We start from the raw sequence: 19,133 nt of genomic DNA, 5'->3' as shown, positions 1-19,133 counted from the left end.
TTTTGAGGGGTTGTTGAATCATTGGCAAGTAATGTAGTTGAAGTAAAGGCTTTCCTTCCTTCCAATCTTGTCTCCTCTAGAATGAGTGAGGACGGCATTGTGACAAGGGTTAGATTTGCAATGACACTAACACAGTGCTCATATGCTTTAGGCATACTTGCAAGAAAAATGAAAACAACTTCTTCTTCTTAAACTACCAGAGTGCCAACTCCAATAAGTTGGTCTATCAAGCACCTAATGTCATTGACGTGAGAAGCCATTGTGGTCTTCTCCTCTTTCTCAAATCTATACAATTTTTTCCTTAAGAAGAGATGAGATGGAGCATTGACTTGACCAAAAATTGCTCTTAACCATAACCAAGCATCATTAGAGGTAGGGGAGGGAACTCACTTTATGAATTTGGTTATCACTTAATCCATTGATAATGTATGATTCACGTTGGTGTTGTCCTTTTCTCCACTCTTTTCACATCTTCATGAGTTTGGGCCTCAATGCAAGCTTCATTTGCTATATCCTCTGATGTAGATCAGAGAGTTTTTTAATGTTGTCTCTCTAAAAACCCTCTCTCAATGGTATTTTAGAAGGTCCTTAACCTTTTCCCTCTCTCATCTCTAAAGGCCTTTCACAAATGCTCTGAAAGAAAACACTCTTTCTCTTTCTCAACACAATGATGGAATTATCTTAGCCTGAAAAATGACTCTCAAAAAGATATTAATTTGCACTCTCTTCCCACAAGAAGATGACACACTCCACTCACAAAGAGCTTACACAAATGACAAGTGCTTCACAAAGAAGATTAAGCAATTAACCCACTGCTCCACTCATGACTTCTTTCATACATGAAATGAAGGCCTAGGAAAGTAGCTTTGATACCATGTGAAAAGATTAGGAACCTTTTCACACTAGGCAAGAGATTAACCCGATATTTCATCTACTTGGTTTAGCAATGAATCATAAGCACAAATAGACAATAAAGTAATAACAAATGACCACTCTGAAGCAATAGCTTATGAGACCAAACATAGATGGCTTGTCCCTAGCATACGTCGCGACATGAGAGTGAAACAAAACTTGCACAAAAGATAGACATATGACAAGAGTGATGGTACCACAAAGGTTCACTACTAATGCTCTCCACACAAAAGAATCCACCACATAGGATATAATAAGAAGTGTTCACCCACATAGGGCAAGGGGATATTTATACGCCTGAAGAGAAGGATGTGCCTAGAGCAAGTTGCCATGCCACTTGCATCCACTTGCAATGTGTAGTGGACCTACTTCACACACTACTTGAGTCCCTAAGGTTACCCATGTGAACTATGATTAATAAAATAATAGTCTAAGGTCTCCAAATATTCAATCCATCATCCTAAGGTAGTGTGCCTACAACTAATGTATATCACACCTTTCAATAGCTTTGGGCTAGTTATGTGGCGATGGATCAATTTTAAGTTTTAGTTGGCCTAGTGTATATACTTTCTTTGGGCTAATTATGAGGTAGTGGAATTCGTGTATATACTTACTTTGGGCTAATTATGTGGCGGTGGAATTTGTGTATATACTTGCTTTGGGCTAGTTATGTGGTGACTAGTTATGTGGTGGTGGAATTTGTGTATATACTTGCTTTGGGCTAGTTATATGGCGATAGACCAATTTTAAGTTTTAGCTTGCCTAGTGTGAAATAACCATTTGTACATAAGTCCATTTTGACATTAAGCAGTGGACATAGTTGTGAGAACTCTTCTCTTCTCTACCCTCTTAGTATCTTGTGATTTATTATCTCCTTAGAATATGTGTGATGATTGCATGCTAGGTTAGAGATTAGTTATAGGTTTCTCTTCTTGCTTGTCCTTCCTTCTATTCACCTTTTCTAGGAGGTTCGTTTTACTTGCATAGGGATCTCTTTCTTCCTCCATCTAGGTAGAAAGATCTCTCTCTTCACCTCCCATTCACCTTTTCTAGGAGGTTCGTTTTACTTGCATAGGGATCTCTTTCTTCCTCCATCTAGGTAGAAAGATCTCTCTCTTCACCTCCTTCTTGTCACATGGAGCACTCTTGTGTGACAACTGTGTGACAACAGAGTGAGGAGTTGGCGAGCACACTCACACACTGAGGAGTTGTGCACTGGTGGTTTCCTTGACTACCTTTAGATATAACAACCCTACTATATCCATGGTATCAAATACAAGTTGAAAAAAACAGTTACAAATTTTACCACACAAAAAGGAAAAATAGTTAAAATATCATATATATTTCACCTTATGAAATATTAGTCAATTTAAATATCTCAAAAGATAATTTCATATTGTGAATACGAAGTTCAATTGACAAACCCATAATATTTTTAGATGAGATGTAAAAGATATTTTCACAAATAACTTTAATCCAAAAATGTTGGCAAGCAAACATTGATATCCAATATATAATGGACTGTTATACAACTACATACTATTGCACTTCTATAAAGCAAGACAATTAATTAATATATATTCATTTATAAATCTCTTAAAAAAATAAGAAAAAATGTGTGGAATTGTCAATGAGAACTAAGCAATGCATATGTCACCATGCAAAAGATGAGTGCACAACTTGCTTCATTCTTAATTTTATATGTATCTTTATATATATCACCACAAGATTTTAGCTTTATAAATACACATCCTATTGAATTATGATGTTTTATTTTAAAAAAACTATTAGAATGAAATGTGGCGTCAACATACATAATTGAAATTACAAGCTTTTTCTTTAAAAAGAAAAAATGATTAGCATAATTAAATGGGAGTAAACAAACATAAGTTGTAAATCAAATGTGGATAAAGAACATCTATTTCCTAAGCATAAGCCTTGCAACATTCACTTCAAAACAATTAATAATACTAGTAAAAGTCAACTATAATATGTTATGTTAGCTATAAAAACATAAAGACCCAAAAAACTTCTATACCAAAAAAATTTAGATAAAATAGTTAAAATTTTAAAATTTTTATAAAACTTTAAAAGAAATAAGTTTACAAATAATAGACACAAGAAAAGTAATTTCAAAAAGATAGAAGTTTTACAAATAGTAGACAAAAGAAAAGTAAATTCAAATTAGGAAATCAAGACATAATTCAGTGTTAAAACTACAAAAATGGAAGTATATGACATAGGCTTAGATATTTCATAATTAAATGTAAAGAGAAAAACATAATATAAAATTTTTAAACCATTCATAACTTCTTTAGAACAATAAATCTACTTTTATTTATTAAGAAAAATAAATAGAAATTAATATTTATTGTTTGATGATATAATGGAACAAAAAAGACTAAATCCAAATAAAAGAATTACACGATTTTTCACTAGGGGAGCAAGAAATAGAAAAACATTCTTACTTATGCTATTAGTAAAAGAATTAATGAGATTTTATCACTAAAAAATGACTTTGATATTGATTGAACCTTAGTAATCAACTCTTGTGTCAACTTATCCAAATCGACATGTAATAAGTATATATGAAAGTCCAAGGTCATAATAATGAAGGAAATTTTTGATAGAGTATTTGCATAAGCAATTTTCCCCATGTATTTTATTGTTTTTATTCACTTCATGCCTCTTTCTTTTGTGAAGGAAAATAGCTCCCTCAAAAACACCTTCCATTGACATGACTCAAACCCAAACATGATTGACTTTGATTTGGCCAAAAAAAATTATCAACCACATGGATTGCAGCAATTTTGTAATCTTTAGTCTATTTAGCAGTAGATCCACAACTCAAGTACCATTTTAAGGTTTGCCTTAAGTCCCTATCCTTTCAATTCTATGTATTAAACCATTTTAAATGAACTTAAGAGGAAGGAGGAAAAAATGGCAACATTGAAAACTTTGAGGTAAGGTATGGTTGGCTACTATAGGCCTTAATTTGTCTCTTTCTCTTAATGAAAAATGTTTTTAATTACTCAATAAAAGTTATTATATGCTATTTCTAATTACATGAGACAAGTTTTTTTTTAACCTTACTATTTTGAATTAAGCATAATTAAGTAGTCTTGTATAATCAAACTCTTGAGTTTTAAAATTAAGATTCCTTTTGCACCAAGCAATTTTTTTAGCAAACCTTTTAAAAATTCACTCTAGCATTTATTTAAATTGCTTTTCTTCTTGCCACATGGTTAATTGTGGGAGTGTACTTTTTTGATGTTGTTACAATACCTAAGTAGAAATTCTTAAAAAAGGAAGAAGATTCGAGTCATTTGTTAAAAAAAAAAAAGAGAAAAAAAAAGATAAAGGTTGAGGATTTAGATTTGTTGACCAAGGAAATTTGACAAAAAAAACCACACTTCTCACTATATCCACTAACAATCCTAACATTAACTTACTAGAACTCATCATGTATTTAGGCTAATGCTTGGAACCCCCTTTTTCTAAAATAAATATACCATTAAAGAATTGCCAAAGATTATACTTAATACCATAAAAAACTCTACACATCTAAAAATTTTGTAACCAAAAGAAGCAAATTGTAAATTTTCTTTACAAAAAGGTGTCCTACCCAATGTGTTATTTATATTGCAACTTGAATGTTACACCTTGTAAAGTAGTAATTCACACTAGCCCAAAAAAACCACACACTTCTCACTATATCCACTAACAAAACTAACGTTAAATTACTATAACTCATCACGTATTTAGACTAACACTTGGGACCTCGTTTTCCTAAAATCAACACACCATTAATTTAAAGCACTACCAAAGATTTAATACATGAAAAACTCTACACATCTAAAAAATTTGTAACAAAAAGAAATAAGTTGTAAATTTTCTTTACAAAAAGGTGTCCTTCCTAATGTGTTATTCACTGGGGAAAATAATGAATATGGGGGAAAATAATGAATAACAAGTCCATTCCCAAAACAGTAATATATTGCACCTTGTACATTACACCTCATACTTGTAAAAAGTAGTCATTCTCACTAGTTTGTCATTTAAAAAAAGACATAGATAAACATTTAAGTCACAACTTACACATGTAAGATTGAGTAAATAATCCCATAAGAAGATAAAAGTAGATATTTAATTTCTTTTTTATTTAGTATTTAATTATTTAAATAAAAATAATTTTAACTTGCACTTGTAAGTAATGACTCAATAGTTTGCATTTTAAAAAAGACAAAATAAAGCATTTAAGTTACAACTTATGCATCTGAGAGTGTGCAAGTAATCATTCTCAATAGTCATAGGAAGAAAAAAATAGGTATCCCTTTCCTTCCCTCCGTATTATAGTTAGGATCTTTTTGGTACACAATTTGGATTGCCCTTCAACTAGCACCTTCCTTGTCAACCATGATGCTAAATAAGTATCACCAAATCATTTAGCATTTTCTAGAATGTAACTTGTGCATCTATGTTCTTCTCCTTCATTTTGCAAGTTGCCATTGTCACACTGTATTTCTAATATTATTAGACTATCTAAATTGAGAAAAAATGACATTTATAGTAATCTCTTTTGCCCATCACCTAGGATCATACATGTGAGAGGCCATAGTGGCCTAGCCTTGAACTTTGGGCACATGATCAAAGCACATCATGCCCTTTTCAAATCTCCATCACCAATTTAACACATTTGGTTCACAAGATCCATTCTAAAAGCACATTGAGTTGTTGACATCTTAAAAGCAAAACATTGTTTTTGATCTTAGAATGCTTGCCTTAGAAAATGGCTACCATCAAAGAAGTTATACGTGCATTGCTTCTTCAAATCAACTATACTTACCTCTGCTTCTTGCATGTGACTGCCTTTCTTTGATGTACTTTCATTATCTTGAACCTTGATCCATTATTAAAATTTTAATTACAACACCAAAAAATGATATATACACATGAGAGAACTTAAAAATAAGTTTCATCTAACTTGTTAGCTTGAACTAGCAGGCATCTGTGAGAGCAAGTTTGACAACTCTTTTGGGCTTATTTTCTTATATAGTCCACTATTTGTTCTCACCACATCATCAAATACATGCCACTTTGCAATGCACATCTAAATCTTCCAAAGCCCCGAGGAAGACAGGTTGGAGATTGCTTTTTTAATAAGATCCTTGGTTTTTCTAATGGCTTACTACATGAGGTGTCTCTTTGAATCTCATGGCTATGAAATCCCTAGTGTATCATCATCCATGTTACATGTGCATTGTATGTCATACAATAGTATACACATGCCACATAATGTGCTACAAAAATGGCTGGTGACAAAAAAAAACAACCCAAGGAACCTAGGTCCACCATAATAGCTCTTTTACAGCACCCCTAGAAACTTTACATGGGTCTCAATTAGTCTCGTCCAATAATGACCATCATTTTGTTTCAAGTCTATCATTGGATAATTCTAGTTCATTTGGTCTTCATTAATATAACGAATCTCAAATACCACATTATCATCGTTGGATTCTAAAATTATGTCAATGCTGCTACTATAAGATGTTAACATTTTTCCTCGGGTGGTCACTCTATCAACCCCCTATGTAGCATGTGTGTTCAAGGGGTATTTAAAAAACCCAATATTTATGGATTTTTAAATTTTAAAAACACCACTTCTATAACATGTTTTACAATAAAATTACCCCTTATAAAACAAAAAATTCACCATTTCAAATAAAAATCCCCATATGTATGTAAAATTTTTGTAACACCGCAAGAGAAAAAGAACCCCTTTTGTTGAACTCATGTGCTATCTTACATTATTTTGAGTGACCCCTCCCCCCCAACAGGGATTTCTGAGAAGCTTTGCATTGGTGGTATGGTTCATAATTATTTTAATGATTCTATGCTCATCCTTTTGATATAATTTCTCAGTAGACTTGTCACTACATAATAGGACTGCTTGAGTGTGAGATCAATCACTTCTATAGTAGGAGTGCAATCAACCTTGATGTTAGCCTTATCCTGTGTGATAAGGTACATGTTTGAGAGATCCATGTCAAGCACATAAAATTTTGTCTTGGTTGGATGTGTTCAAAGGAGGTATCTTACAAGATTATCCTTATACTTGCCCAAACCACAAATTGCTTAAACTAAGAGACTGGTTGGGTATTATCGAATAGTTTGGACTATAATTTTATTTATTTGAATACTAAGGTATTATTTCTTATAGTCAATGTCATAGGTCTATGCATAATCCTAGGCAATAAATCTTGCCTTATATTTACCCTCATCGCTCATCCATCCGAGTTATGCTTAACCTTATACACTCACTTATATCTAATTGCCTTCTTTTCCTCAGGCAAAGACACTAACTCCCATATTGCATTTACGTCCAATGCTATCATCTCCTCATCCATGGCATCTTTTTATTTTTTATTTCCAGGTGTCTGCTCAAAACAAGTAGGCTCCAATTTTTGCAGTATTTCTTTAACCATGTGAGCGTAATGATAAATTGTATATCCATAATATCTTAACTTGTCAACATGATATCTAACTCTTTTAGACTTGTGTACACCTAGATCGCTCCCAGGTGTCCTCAAAATAGCCATGGTTCTCCTTGCACCACTAATGGAATGTAAAGCTTCTTATCAAGGGTCTACTCAGAGCTATTAGAGTCACCATCCATATATGAGTAACTTGTTGATAGATCATGCACAAAAGGTTGATCTATATTTTCCTTCCCTTGCATGATATATGTGTACCTACATCTAGTTATCTTGAACTTCCATGCATGGAAGTTATTCTTGTCTAGCTTCTCACTCATAATTTGCAAAATAGACATTAGACATCTTTACTTACTTACAACAACTTACCAAACCGTGCTTGTAAAAAACCTTCTACACTTGTAGTAAATCTACAATCTTCAACTATAAGCTTGTTTAGAATACCATTGTAAGTGTTAGTCACATAGAGATATATCTGTCGACACTTGCAACACTTAGATTCTGTGAGTGAACAGATTTTCCTATAGCCAAATTTTTGTTGTAAATTTTCACCGAACCATAAATTAGGCATATACAATAAAAATTCACATTTATAGAGTGCCTACGAAAAACTTGCAGAGCTAAAATGGGACTCAAAACGCACCCGAATTGCATCGAAACGTACGAAATAGTAATTAACATTATTAATTGCACACAATATGGTCTGCTTCCTTCACCCATAGGAGGATACCTCAATTTGAGACGATGACTTTTCTGTTTGTGTGTAGCTCTCATAACTACCAAAGATGTTGTTCTAAAATTAAAGAGAGAAAGACACAGAAATACCCTTACTTGTGTACCACTTGCTTGCTTGCTTTGTTCTTGCCTCTTGCTTGCCTCATCATCTCTCACATGAACTGGATCTCTGATATCGTAAAGAGAATGAGGGGGAGAGGGAGAGCTTGAGTTCCTTGCAAGAAAATAGACGTACACAAGAGAGAGCAAGACGCAAGAGAGAGATGGATGGCTGATTTTTCTTCTATCTTCTTCTCTTGTCTATAACCATTAACATAAACACATAAGAGTACATACTATAAGGGAAATTACTGTCCTGCTATAACTTATAGTAGTCAGTTCATAGTGTGAACCAGACTATATGAGCTAGCGCTGCTATAACTATGCATAACTATAGTACTCCATAGTGGCTATCACACACAGCCTATCATCCACGACGACATATCAACCATAATCTCACCAACTATGCCAGTGAGACATAAGTGTAGATGTTATCACCCAAGCGAGTCTTTGCAGTGCTAGTGGAGCCCGATATCCCAACATCCATTAGGAAGAGTAGTTGTTGTGTGTGGAGCATGCTTGAGCACCCAATAGCAACTGGTTTGGACACTAGGGTTGGCCATAGGTGGCTACATGGTTAGGGAGATAGCTTATGTAGTCTTGCACTAGGCAAAGAGGATGCATGTAAATGCAAGTTGATAAAAAGCACTCTAGGGTAGAAAGAGGTTTTTTTAAAAGATTTATACCTTATCCTCAAGTTGTAGTACCCAAATAATAAACACCTAAATGACCCTGAATAGATTGGAAGCTACATCAAGACCTATGGTCTAGTATTTATTCTAATAATATCCATTTAAGTAATGTGGTCATTGTGGTCTATTTGTACCACTCAAAGGGAAGTCAACCAATAATATGACTAATCCTAGGTACTATTAATATATGGATTTTGGTAGTCTTCTCATTATAAAATTGAGGTAGCAAAGTCTACCTAGTTTGCCATTAGTGCTCCTTACTAGAGTGCATGGATGGTAGATGCCATCAATTTTGTAACAAAGCTTTAGTATTATTATCCATCTCTCTTACATTTATTTTATTTATTTTTCCTATTTTTATGAATGCACAATTTGTATTTTCATACCACATGGATAAAAACCACACATGAATGTTATAAATTACAATAAAGAAGCATCAATAAAAGAAAGTTTTTTGTATTACATCTCCCTCCAACCAAATTGGAATTGGCCTCAAAGTTACGCGCTATCAAGAATCTCATGCATAAAACAAAGCCAACTTGTCTTGATTCATCCAATGAGAATATGTTCCATCAAGCTCCTCTAGCTCATAGGTACTAGTATCACTAATGTGCCTTCTTCATCATAATGTGCCTTCACATAGTATGGCAAAAACTTCTTAACAACCCACTCATCAAACTCCTTTACAATGTCTCCTTTCTCATAGGTTTGTATTTAATTTTGCATCAAATGTCTTCTTGTTTTTAAGGGTGCAATAAGCTTTTTAGAGAATGCAACAAGTAAAGGCACAAAGTTGTTACAGAGAGTATTAAAGAAGTATATAAAGTCAATGGTCTAGTGTGGGTGATGGTTAGAGGGTAAAAAATTTCTATGAAAATTTTGCCAAAGATGTGTGTGTCTATGTGGGCACACTTTTGTGTGTATATGTATGCGTATGTATGTATGTGCATCAGTGTGTGCACATGGGTGCTCTATTACAATAACAAAGCTTTTAAAAATTGTAAATATCTAAGTATAAATTACTAGACGCTATGACACAAATGTAGCACTCTATTGCAAAAACGGTTTCTTTATAGATAGACAATCCATGAATTATTAATCAAGGGCATCCTTCTATTGTCAATTTTGTGTGCATCCATAGGTTCAATTTCTAAAACTCACTTGAAATGCACTACAAAGGATAAACCCTATATGGAGACTTTTATTAGCATTTTATACTTCAATGTTTTTTTGGCCTAGAGTACTTTCAATATTGATGTCATTGTTAGTATAAGCCAACATGGAACCATTGATTACATGTTAGTGAATAGAACATTCGAATAGTAATAATAGCAATGTAAAGGTTGTTGTTGATATAAGCCAACATGGAACCATTGATTACATGTTCATGAATAGAACATTAGAATAGTAATAATAGAAATGTAAAGGTTGTATTTGGAGAGTTGAAAGGGTATGGGTGTCTTTTGACATCTCATGCACATAATCCTAACCACCTTCTCTTTCTTCTCACCTAATTCATGGATATCTGTGAGAATTGGTATATGCATATACACTTGGTGATCTTACTTTTATCTTATCCCCAAATCTCTCAGCATGGACGCTTTTGCATCGAGATCCCACGCTCTGATATCCACCTCATGCATGAGCTTCATGCAAAAAGCTACTCCTACCGGCATGCACCCATTATGGTACCTAGGTATATCGGTAGCTACCAGCATGCATCGGGAGCTCATATCACGGTACCTAGGCATGTTGGCAGCTATCTAGGCATGTTGGTAGCTACTAGGCATGTTGGTAGCTACTAGCATGCATTGAAACTTGAAAGCTACCTAGGCATGGTGGTAGCTACTATTGGCATGCTTAGGTAGCACTTGGCACATAATGGGAGACCTTGCTGCATGCCGGTAGCTACTGGCATGCCTAGGTAGCACTTGGCTAATGAATTAGGCTCATGCATATTATGCATAGGCCTCATGCATAGTATGCATAAGGCTTACGCATAACATTCATAGCTTGCATACATGAGGCTATGCATTCATAGCCTACGTAATAAGACTATGCATAAGCCGTCGTGCATACATGAATCTTATGTATTAGCCATATACATAAGCCTCATGTATGGGCTTATGCATGAGCGTATACACAATCCTCATGTATGCGGCTTATGCATGATTTTTATGCATATGGCTAAGTCTCATGCATAAATTTTATGCATAAGCTACATACATGAGGCTTATGCATATGGCTAATGTATAGGCCTCATGCATAGAGTCTTATGCACTAGACTCATGCATGAGGCTTATTCATATGGTTAATACATAAGCTTTAGGCATTAGCCTCATGTAAATGTAAATGCATGAGGCATATGGACATCTCTTGAAAGATGAATAGCTCTCTAAAGGCTATTGTAAGGTGCCTGCTCTAATTGGAACAAGGGGATCCTTTTGATAGGTGGCTAAGTCCCTTGGTCTCTAATTAAAGGTCGTTATGCATATGATTATGTAAGGGCACCAGTGTTTAGAGTTTGCATGGCATAAGCATGGGGTATCATCATGTCCATGCTTACTCCATGAACCCAATATGGAGAGGAGCATGGTCTTGAGGATCTACCTACCCAAAGCCCACATGCATGGGAAACATAAAAAATACGATGATGCATGAAAAAAAAAACGAGACGATGCATTTATAGGGAACTTACAGGAGAGATTGTAAGCTAATTAGAGTCTCGAGGGAGAGAGACCAAGAGAGAGCTTGAGCCTCGAGAGAAAATGAGTGATAACCTTGTAAAACAAACACAACTGCAAAACAAACAAGACACAACATGTTAGCAATTTTGAAAGACCGCACATACACACACACACCACACAGACACATACAAAATCAGAAGCACACGTTGAGGGAAGGGCTTAGGTTCATTCCTAAGGGATGGGGGAGGTGTAGAGATGAGAGAAAACCTTGGAAATAAGACACTTCTTTCAAACCTGCAAAAATGCCAAAACGCTATAAGTGACTCGGCGCCGTTCTATTAAAAATCCCTAGAGTCAAAATACACATCAAAAAAAGCATCCAAAATATTTTTCTTATTTTTTGACGCTTATTTCGACCCCCACTACTTGTTACTTCATGGAAATTCTCATTCAAAATTTAAACTTTTTGGTGGCTCGACACCTTTCCAGTTAAACTTAGAATGTACTGACTAGGCCATGCATGAAATATAAAAGAGGCTCCTCCTCCCCCTCATTTAAAACCACATTTGCATGCATATTCAACATACATGGAGCGAGCCTGTGAGTGCTATATGAACATTTCAAATTTTATCTATTTAGAGGAGCAAATGATGTGCCCATGTAGTTGCGAGTACCAAGTTGCCCGACGTCAAAGAATTCGCAAATGAGCATTCCACAAAAGGGGTGTGCTTCTAGTGCAGTGCTTGGAACATCTACTTAGTGGCCTCAATGTGCGCCCAGACACACGTGGATATCCAACTTGAGATGAGAAAACAAGCAAGGGCAAAGACGATCAGTGGGATTGGAGCTTTCACTGACTCAGATCAGGTTCTAGAGCATGACAAGGAAGACATGATAGATACCTTGCATGGCACAAGACACAGAGTAGACGATGATGCGGATCATGAAGCGATCCAAGAAGTAGATGACATTAGACCACGTGTGGAGCATGCTTCTCAAGAGGAACAAGATCTATGTAAGCTTGCATGTCTACCACTTTACCATGGAGCATCCTCGTGTGCTAACGCTAAATGATTGGAGTCCTCCTCATGTGCCAAAGCCAAGTGATTGGAGGAGGGTATGGGAGTCGAACAACCCGAGCATTGCCATACCCAAATTTGCTAGCTCAACTTCCAGAATTTCCTTCTGATAAACAACTTCAACAAACCATACAATAAGAAAAACACAGTGGTGAGATTTTAAGTAATGAGGAGAGGAGGAGGCGATTGCATATGGTTCTGACTTACTATGTAAGTGAGTTTATATATGTACACAAGAAACCGTAAGACATAGTCTTGTATAAGTTTTTATTTTTTATACAATTTCATGATCTTCTTTTCCTTGCAGTATCACAAATTTGGTGCACTTTGGTCATGCGGTCTCGTCACTTTTGAGTGGAGAGAATAGATAAGAAGAGAACAACATTTGATTATGGTGTCAAGGCCAATTTTATGCAAGAAAGTTATTTAAGTGCAAGTGACCTAAATAGTGAAGTTAGCACTGTGGAACGATACAAGACATTATTAAGGTTGGGTTTAGAAAATTTTCTATGTTCATTTTTTATATGTAGTGGTTCAAGGTGGTGACTCAAGGACCACAAGAAACCATGCACAGAGATAAGAGTGGATTTGTTCAAGTAGACTCCACAAATACATGGACAGATAAAAGGGACACATTTATGCTACTGGAGCATTGTGTGAGCAGGTGATCTTGAAGGCAAACCTGAGAGATTATAGTAGGTGGTTGTTTGTAATCCAAATTGATTCATGCAATAAACAAATATTTGAAGGTATGGAAATATCAGATGAAGTAGAAGTTGAGGAACCCACTCAAGAGGCATGCCGCATGAGAAGTAAATATTGAAACAGTTGAACATCTAGAAGAAGGATAAAATGGAGGTATAGTAATTAAACAACTAGAACTTGAACCATAAGCAAACACAATGGCTAATCTAGAATTTGAAGAAGAGATAGAAGAACAACTGTCAACACAATCACCTTCAGTGCCAAAAATTAAGAGGACGATGCGGATGAACTACCTTCTACTCCTACAACAAAAGGGGCTCCACCCATTAACAAAGATGTAGATGGAGAGGCCTTTCTATAAATAGATGTATTTGGAGCCATGGATATAGTTGAGGATGAGAGAGTCAATGATGAGCTATAAAATCTTATTTCTTTTTTATTTGACAAGAAATAAACGTTTTTGTCACTATTTTCTTATTTTGGAGCATTATTACAAGCTTTCACAAACACTTGTAATAATTTCTTATAAATATTGTTACATATATCCTTGTATTTGGAAGCATTAGTGCAAGCTTTGGTAGACAAATTGTGAGATCCCTCTGTCCCCTCCGCACAACACCGGACTCCTGGTAGCTAACAGCGGAAGCAGCCCCCTCATGCGCGGGGCAGGGTTTCTCACTCGGGGCCTCGCCCACGAATGTCCGAGCACGAGACTAGGCTGGTGGTCACTCCAAAAACCGAAACCGGGAAAATTTCACATGCCCAGAAAGCGGGGACAATTCCACCTTTTTGAATTTTCTTAACGAATTTTTCTAACGAGATCAATTCTAAACTATCCTTCACCTAAATAAACTAGATAGAAGGAAACTATCACTGATATAATTTAATCATCTGAGTAATTTCAGTGCTTTTTTCCTAATCAAGATTAGGCACAGCCGCCGTTGATCCACTCAATTGAGAAATTTATCAGGGAATTAACTAGCTACTCGAATCCTAGCGTAATCCTAAGATTTTTCAGTTTGATTATTAAAACTCCACTGATTCCAGCCTAACCCCATCCGGCCCATGGGTTAGCCACCACCCTACCACTGGAATCAGTAGAACCAAACAAGTACTCATCCACCCATAATTGAAATGCCTTTCTTAACTTTATCTTTAGAAAACAGATACGCACACACTCCTCTTTAAAACTTTAATATAAAAAAATAATCCATTGACAAAACAGATATGATCACAGATTTCATAACTCAAAATTTCCATTCAATCCCTTGTTTCACAAAAACAGTACCACTCTCTGGACTCTCCGTTAGGACCAGCTAGTTAGCAACGAGATCCAGTATAACAGATTACAATAATCATTTCGTCAACATACATATATATATCTTCCTTGACATACGTATGGGTGTCCTAAGCACCGCGAGCCTGTGCATCGCCTGGTCAGAACCCTCCAGGATCCTCCTTAGGTGTCTTGATACTTCACTTAGGGACCGCTTCGTCGGCCCTTGCCCATCGTACCGGAAGCACACCATTTTTCACCACCATGTCAAGACCTGGGCAGGTTTTTATTGCGTGAGCTATCCCTCGAACACTCCCCGCCAGCTGTTGCAACCGAACTTCCCTTAGATAAACATATATGCCAAATGCTCCCTCCAGTATTCTGGCGTAAAATAGTCTTTTAAGAAAACAGGGTTTCTATGCAAGTTTCCAGTTTTGATTTTGTTTGAAAACCATGAATAATCTTAAATCCATATCCCAATACTTCTAGATCTAGGTCTCAATTCCAAACAGAATTCCTCGAATTCTGTTAACTTGATCCTCAGATCAAAATCAAAAGTCCTAACTTAGTTTCGGATTCGGTGGGTGTTTTGAGTGCATTTTTCCTAAACTGGACATATCATCATTGATTGAAACTGACGAAGGAATTAGGTCTTGGTCAATAGTGTGAATCAGAGTTTTGGGTCTGGAAAGGTTCTTCCTAAACTATCTTTTTTGAGAGGTAATATTTCAATTTCTCTTTTTCTAAAATTTCGTTCATTGAATATTTGCTTCAGATTTCTAAAAACTAAACATGAATTCCTAGGAGGAATAAAATAATCATTTATCTCGATCTCCGACTTCGATAGTTTATTTGAATTTTCTTATTCCCATCTTAGTGAATATGCAGGGTCACTACCATTAATGTGCCAAACACAATGGCACATGATATATTTATGTGTAGTGTGTGGGCCTTGCAAATCCACAATCCTTGTTGTCAAGGTTCAATGACGCTGATCGTGCATGGGCCGAGAAAGCTATTCCTTATCAGGGACCTAACAGATTGAACTGGCTAAAGCTTCCCATGGCACTCCTCTCACAATTAGTTTTCAAGGTATGTACATACCTCATTCTCAAGCCATAGTAAAGCCATGTTTTGATTTTGAAATATGTTTCTTAAACATAAATGCATTACAGTCAAAGTTCGATGCTATGGACAAAGCCAAGATCAATGGCTTACCTGAGTGAGGGAGTAGAGAATACCTTTTGAATTGACAAGAACTACAAATAGGAGGGAACATGAGCTGGCACAAATTGCCAACCCCGAATGTGGAAAAGAGTTTTTCAAAAAAGTGATCTCGTACTAAGGCTGGGGTGAAAAGGCTAGCAAATTCACTACTCCCAAACTAGCAGAGATTGCTCAAGCACATATTCCAATGGAGAGTAAGATCTCTAACTCCCTTGATGCATTAAAATATTTTTTATGCATAGGTAGAAACATAATGCTTGTTCACAATGCAAGAAATGTAGGCTCCTTAACATATTGGTAGGTGGCAAGTTCGCTATGAGGGACGCCCAGATTCTGCCATCCGATAGATTGTTCTTCGTGTGGATCCATCCTCATGTATACTAGTTCCAATTGACTGAGTACATACTACAATTGTACGCAAAGTTGAAGATGGGCTCGCCCGTCGTATAGCCAGTATGCACGATAAAGCCACAGTGGACTCTCGAGTAGGTATCACAGATGCCCTCAAATCTTACAAAGGAAGACTCACTTTAAGAAGGTGTTCATAAGGTGAAAAGGCCAAATGCGTGCCACCTTAGATCTTGACCAAGCAACCACACTTACCATACATAGCACAACTTCTCTTGTACAAGTATGTAGTAGCATGCCTTAATACTATTATTTTTACTTTATCGCCTTACATAATGGAGAAGTTGTTATTGTTATTATATTGGTGTCTTAGAGAATTTTAATGTTTCTGTATTAGGTAGAGGAGAATTAGTGTTGTGTGTGATCGGGTATATATTCTCGAGTAGCCTTCAAATGCATGAGTGTAGTCTGAGACATAGGAGACAAGATTGTAACCCGAAGAGTGGATCAACGAGCTTTGGGGCAAGGACTGGATACTGTGCCCATGGTGAATAGACTACCTAGAGGGGGAGTTTCCTCTAGAGGAGGTTGAGCAGTTTCAAAGTACGTTTCATTGTGTATGTTAGATCATTTGTATGAACTATGAAGCTTGTTTTTTGGAAATTTAAAGTTCTTATGTTGGCTGAATGCAGGATTGAAGAAGGGCAAGAAGCTTGGCACCGAGCAGCAATCGGCCCTCGAGAAGAAATCAACAAACGAGAAGTCTCCATCATCCAAGACTGTGTGACAATGGCCAAAAAAGGTCACAGCCAGAGTAGGAAGGGGATGACATTGATGAGGGTGCTAAGGAAAGCCACTCTAAGGATGATGAGCAGCAATCCCATGCATAGGGCCATGAGTAGGTGACCTCGCATGGTGAGAGCAAAGGGCACGGGTCGAAGAGTTCAAAAGAAGATGATGCAACCTACATAAGTGAACGTAACATGTTTAAACATTCATTAATTCATTTATTGATCAACAGTTATAACATGTATTTGGTCTTGTCGAAATGAAGACTACCGTATGTGGTGGACCCCCTGCACTTAGTTTTGAGCTCCAACATTGATCACCTCCATGTCGAGCTTTTGGGAAAGCGAAAACACAGGTACAATCTCTAACTTGTGCTAGTGACTCTCTCCATTCGTCGTCAATATAGTGTTTGCAATCCACTTATATGCTTTGTTGTTCAAGGAATCTTATAGTATTGCAAAACGATTCATGGGATCTCTCTCGAGGTGGGGAAGCATGGATGCCTTTAATAGCCTTGGAGGCCTACGCTTGGTGTGGGCTGACTTTCCAGCAAATCTCTCTCTCTACAAGGATGAGGTTTTAGTTCCTTGATGTAATGTTTTTAAGGAGGTACTTGTGGAGTCAGCTTTTGTGCTTTTGCTGCAAAGTTCCTATAGGGGCCGATGGCACTATGGTGTGCACTCTACAGGTGGAGCGTTGTGCGAGAAGCAAGAACTTGGAACTTCACATTGCGAAGGACTTTGTTCTTGCGCTTCCTGCTGCGATACTTGTATGTCATGTCAAAAGATGGCCAAAAAGAGATGAGTGAAGGAGTGAGTGGTTGTTATTAAAGTGAAGTTCAATGATTTCCCTCCCTAGCGTACTTACTAGTGTGTGCATGTAGGTCATTGTTTTGGTCATCGCCATCTTCATGCATCCCAGTGAGAGTACATCCAATCGTCCAAAGTATGATGGCGGGGAGGCAAGGTGGCTACTGCAGATTGTTCAGGTTTAGAGGTGGACGATGATATCTTCTTGGAGCCGAAACCGCAAGAGGGAACCTTGCCATACTAGTTGGATGCTGATGAGAATCCCATCCGAGATGTTGTTGAGCATAGCAAGCCTTTTGCAAAGTAATTACAACACTCACTTCATTGGAATTCGATTCAAGTTATATATTCATTGTCTTTTATATTGGCTTCCATTTATATATGCTAATTTTGTGAGCTTATACTATGGGACAGTTGGTTACGCGGGACGTTCACCGTCCCCCAGGATGTAGTCCTAGATTGCTTTGCCGATATTGGGACCCTAGCTATAGCATGCAGGATATTGCAATGACATTGCATCAACATGGAGAATGACAATTTGTGCCTTGGTTTGTGTCTATGACCACTTGTATACGTTCACGATGATTTGGGTCAACAATTTTTCAAGGGTGAGGTTAGTGAGTATACTTGATGGGAACAACAGAGAGATGTGGGGGCATCATCTCCACATGTTCCTCACCCATATCCTCCACCCGCCCCAGTATCCATGAGCCCAACACAATCAAGTGCCTCATCATGGCCACCTGGTGTTCCAAGGGAGCCCCAATATCGACATGTCATGCCACACATATCTCTCGTGGGTTCTTTTATAATGCCCTCATCATGGGCACCACATCCCAAACTTGCAAGGCTGCTATTCCCACCCACAATTGCACCATTTGGTAGAGCTCCCTACCCCATGCCACCTTCCTTCTTCCACCAGCACACCCATAGGCGTCCTTTTATTGATGTATTTCACTCATTTGTAATGAAATAAATATATTGTTTTAGACATTATTGTTGTACACTCAAATTATGTTAATGGCATTGTTTTTAGCTTCTTCCGTGACCATTTAGGTAATTAAATTAAAAATTGAGAGAGATGGAGCAAGATGGATAGAGATCTTAAGGCCACGAGAGAGAGTGTGGGTGAAAGAGAGTTTGAGTGAGACCTTAAAATAAAAGTTTTAGCTTAAAATAGTTTTTTTAAACTTAAAATAGTTTTTATTTTTGGGAAGTTATAAATACAAATGTAGAGATTGCGATGTTCCAATACTCTTCTTCTAGGCACACATCCCACCC

The sequence above is a fragment of the Cibotium barometz genome, chromosome 42 (genome assembly GCF_041138505.1).
Source record: "Cibotium barometz isolate CiBa-2024 chromosome 42, ASM4113850v1, whole genome shotgun sequence".
Classification (NCBI taxonomy): domain Eukaryota; kingdom Viridiplantae; phylum Streptophyta; class Polypodiopsida; order Cyatheales; family Cibotiaceae; genus Cibotium; species Cibotium barometz.
Note: the sequence above shows the minus strand (reverse complement) of the source record.